Raw genomic sequence first — 5,009 nt, forward strand, 5'->3', positions numbered from 1 at the left:
CAGTACATGGCGGCGCGGCTGAGGCGCGACAGCACTTGGTGCCGCGACTAAGGCGCGGCAGCTCATAGTGGCGCGGCTATGGCGCAACAGCATAGCCCCCGTTTCAACTGTGGTGCACTCAGACTCCTATAAATACCTCACTAGACACGAAATAAAGGAGAGAGCATTTTGAAGCAGAAGAGATTTGAGCTTTTGGTGATTTTGAGGAAGAAAGAGAGAACTTTCACCCTTTGACAAACATCATTTGGTGATTCCTAGAGATCTAAGCTCAGACTTGATCTTTGGAAGAGTGAATATCTTACATCGATAAGATATTCGCTTTCAAATCTTTACTTCGATAAACGAAGGAAAGATCCCTAAACACCCTCACGATTTGTGAAATCGATGGTCCACGAGCCAAAGCACTCTCGGCACAGGCAAAGTCCCACAAAGCAGGAGTTGATAAACAATTTCTGTGTTATTTTCTCGAGAGTTGTAATTTTACTTATTTTCATTGTAATTTTCTGTAAACGATCGAAGTTTAATGGAATCGACAATGGAAACGACTTTCGCTGAAAACATGCTTGACTCGCCAGCACGGGTCAAGACCGCTCAAACACTAAAGTTCGCCAGCACGAACGAAGCTCGCCTGCATGCTTGACTCGCCAGCACGGGTCAAGACCGCTCAAACGCTGAAGTTCGCTAGCATGAACGAAGCTCGCCTACATGCTTGACTCCCCAGCACGGGTCAAGACTTCTCAAACGCTAAAGTTCGCTAGCACGAACGAAGCTCACCTGCATTCTTGACTTGCCTGCACGGGTCAAGACCGCTCAAACGCTGAAGTTCACCAGCATGAACGAAGCTCGCCTGCATGCTTGACTCACCAGCACAGGTCAAGACCGCTCAAACGCTGAAGTTCGCCAGCACGAACAAAGCTCCCATGCATGCTTGACTTGTCAGCACGGGTCAAGACCGCTCAAACGCTGAAGTTTGCCAGCACGAACGAAGCTCGCATGCATGCTTGACTCGTCAACATGGGTCAAGACCGCTCAAACGCTGAAGTTCGCCAGCACGAACGAAGCTCACCTGCACATCCAGACCATCAGCATTCCGCCTACAAGTTCTCCAAGCTCGTCAGAGCACTAGGGGGCTATGATGTCACGTACAGGGATGAGCCTTCCCATTTCCCATGACGTGAGGAGGGTGGAGTACAGTACTCCGCACCCATCAGGTGGTCGCTCATAGGACAAGTGAGAGGCATGACATCTCTTAACAGTACATGGTCACATCCCATGATTCAACGGAGCGACCATGTTGTCTCTTCCCTATTTAAGAGCCTCTCCTGGCTATGTGAAAGGGGTTCGCTCTTCGGCTGATTAACTCACTTCTCAATTGGCTGGCAACCCACTCTTTGCGTTGTTCTTGGACTGTAGCTTCTTCTTCTAGTTTTCGGCCTTGATAGCCATTAAGCTCGGGAACTCGAACTCGGTCAACACGAGCTTCTACTGCATACTGAAGCTCACCTACAACTTAGCTCGGATCGTCCAAAACTCGGTTCTGACACTGGGGGAGGCATCCTATCGCTACCAAAGACCCTACGTTAAATAAGGAGGGCATTCTCTCTGCTTCTATTGTAACTTTGATTCATTAGTTTATAATAAGCTATTCTTATCAATACAAATGAGATCCCTATTTCAAATTTTACACCTACAATCACCCATAATATATTGAAGGAGAAGACGACGATGAGGCTTATAGAAGAGCTCGTAAAGATGTATGAGCAACCGTCAGCTGGAAACAAGGTTTATCTCGTCAATACATTCTTCAACCTCAAGATGGCAGAAAGATGTTTCTTCACATTGTATCTCAATGAGTTCAACACGATTGTTGATCAACTCATCTCAGTCAACATCATGTTTGATGGTGAAGTGCAAGCCCTGCTGATACTATCGCAGTTGTCGGATAGTTAGACAGGTTGCGTGACCGCAATTAGCAACTCGACAGGAAAGGAGAAGTTGAAGCCGAGAAATGTTGTCAGTATGATTCTATCCGAGGAGGTTAGAAGAAAATTATCTGAATCAGAAGATTCGGGTTCAACCCTAAATTTCGAGCAGAGAGGCCAAAGCCAGAACAAGGGAAACCAGAACAGGAAGTAGTCAAAGTCGAAGAAGATGAGGTCAGACTCTAAGGTTAGGCCTATCAAAGGAAAGTGTTGGAACTGTGGCCAGGAGGGCCATATGCTATCTTCTCCATGTTGCATGAGTTCCCCTTTGCGATGGAAGTGAAAGACATCATAATTTATTGAAAAGTTTTAAGAGAGAACCCTGGGAATGGAGGAATCAAGAAAAAAGATTAGAAAATCTGAACGAGAATTTTGTATGATTAATAAATGAAAAGCTAAGTTCATAAAATTTTACGCCTTCATCTAACACATTGTATCATAGCCAGCCACTTCTTTTGTTGCGAGTGAGCAACGTAAATGTTGACGAGTCATTACAGTGTTTGTCCAGGTCCATATAGAAGTTGACAGGCATGAGAATACAAGCCTAAACTACCAAGAAAAAATTTACTTGAGCTTTACAGTTTCTGCACTTTGAATTATGGTTTCAATTTGGCATTATTTTTATTTAGATAGTAACTTTGACAGAATTACCAGATAGGTATGTTTTGTTGACCCTATGTGTCAGATTGTTATATTTTCTAACTCTGGTGATGATATGGTATATTTTGTGGACCATAGTGACAAATGCCAGACCGGAGAAAAAATTCCGGCCAAAGAGGGTCATATGCGGTGTTCCATCTCTAATTTCAGTTGCCATTACCAAATTAACCCTAGGAGGAAAAAGAATATCCCCAATTTGAGCCCTAACTTTTTTAAGACCTAATTTGAGCAGACACACAGATGCACGCGGCTTTGTTTTGCCGAAGTTTTGGCTTTGGCCAAAAAACATGGGTATTTGTCACCGTGGTTCACAAAATATACCATATCATCACCAAAGTAAGAAAAAATATCAATCTGTCACATAGGGTCAACAAAATATACTAATATGCTAATTTTTCTTAGTAACTTTCTGGAAATATTTTTTTTCTGTATGGTTGATAGTATCTTGACTGAGATTAAACACACTGTGGAATCATCTACACGATTCAGTGATTTGTATGTACCATATATTTGTTAGTCCTCTTTGATTCATACTGCAATAGTTAAGTTACATTTCTAATCCAGACACCCGGCACAGGTACATGCACACTCATTTATCATGAACACGCCCAATATCCTCTTGTAAAACTTGTACTTGATGAATGTATCAGTCTGGTTTCATTAGTATGGCATTAATTGAACCATTTCTTCATCCCCAAAACATTAAACTTATGTTTGTTTACCCTTAACCGGCTGCCCCTATGTTCTGCCCTTTTGAGGACCATGATCTACTGTTTATTCAAATTTCCCTTTAAGACTATTGCACGAGGCACTTAATTGCTATGACTACTTTGCTCATGAATTTTCAATTATTTGTAGACTCGGTTGCTATAGTATCAGCTGAATGGTTACTTGCAACCCCAAAATGAATTTAAAATCCGTGGAGCTAGAGATAGAAGAATTTGAGAAAATGACTAACAATGCTGCCATTGTTCAAAAAGAAACACTCCAAAAGATTCTTGAACAAAATGGCCAAGCAGAATACTTACAGGCTTCAGGCCTCAGAAGGAGAACTGATCCTGAAAGCTTTAAAGACTGTATTCCTCTTGTCACTCATGAGGACCTGGAACCTTATTTACAGAGAATCATGGATGGTGATGATTCACCAATTCTAACAGGGAGGCCAGTTACAACATTGTCGTTGAGGTACTAAAATTTCTCTTCATTGTTTTTTTATTAAAACTAACTTTTATTCTCCTCTCATAAGTTTTGAAAGCTTGTATATTTGTTGTAGTTCTGGTACGATGCATGAAAAATCGAAGCTTATTCCCTTCAACGAGGAAATGTCGTGATCTACGATGCAGATTTATCACACGTCATTTGCTTTTATAAATATGTAAGTTTATTTTTGTTCATTATAGGTAAATTTATTATGAAATTCATTTTTGAGGAAAAAAATATATTATGAAATTAATGTTCCCATGAGAAAAAATTATACTACAACATCTTTAAGCATGCTCATTTAAATCTCTTGGCTTGATATTCATTATGAAGCATATGCCATTACCTACCAACTTAAACTTTCAGATAAATCATGTATGTTAATATATTTCTGATGAACTCAACTAAGACCAATTTCACAGAGAATACCCCGTGAATGATGGAAAATCTCTCCAATTCATATACGCAAGCAAACAATCCCTAACTAAAGGGGGTCTAATTGCAACAGCAAGCACAACTAACGTATATTGAAGCCAACAGTTCAAGAACACAATGCAGGACATCCATTCTCAATGCTGTAGCCCAGACGAAGTCAGTTTCTGCATAGACTACAACCAGTCAGTGTACTGTCATCTCTTGTGCAGGTTAATTTACTCCCAAGAGGTGCAGATAATTTCTTCTGCATTTGCCTTCAGCATTGTTCATGCATTGAGAACATTTGAACAGGTTCGGGGAGAACTCTATGCTGATATAAGAGAAGGGATTCTCTCAAATAAAATTACAATTCCTTCACTCAGAGAAGTTCTTTCCAAGATTTTGACTCCTAATCGAAATTTGGCTGATACAATATATAGGAAATGCATGAGTTTAAGCAATTGGTGCAATATGATTCCAGAGCTCTGGCCTAATGCGAAGTATGTGTATGGAATTATGACGGGATCAATGGATCCTTACGCAAGGAAATTGCAACGTTATGCTGGAAGTCTGCCAGTGCTGAGTGCTTATTATGGGGCTTCGGAAGGATGGATTTGTGCTAATGTGAATCCAAGATCAAAACTAGAGTCTGTGACCTATGCAGTTTTTCCTAATATCAGTTATTTTGAATTCCTTCCTCTTAAGGAGAATCACAATGAGCAAGAATTGGATAATGTCGACTCTAAATTTTGA

The 5,009-nt window shown here is 40.8% G+C and overlaps 1 pseudogene; it reads left to right on the forward strand.

Annotated features, from left to right (window-relative positions):
- Window positions 3,547-5,009, forward strand: LOC109831335 (annotated as a pseudogene).

Source organism: Asparagus officinalis, chromosome 2 (genome assembly GCF_001876935.1).
Source record: "Asparagus officinalis chromosome 2, Aspof.V1, whole genome shotgun sequence".
Classification (NCBI taxonomy): Eukaryota; Viridiplantae; Streptophyta; class Magnoliopsida; order Asparagales; family Asparagaceae; genus Asparagus; species Asparagus officinalis.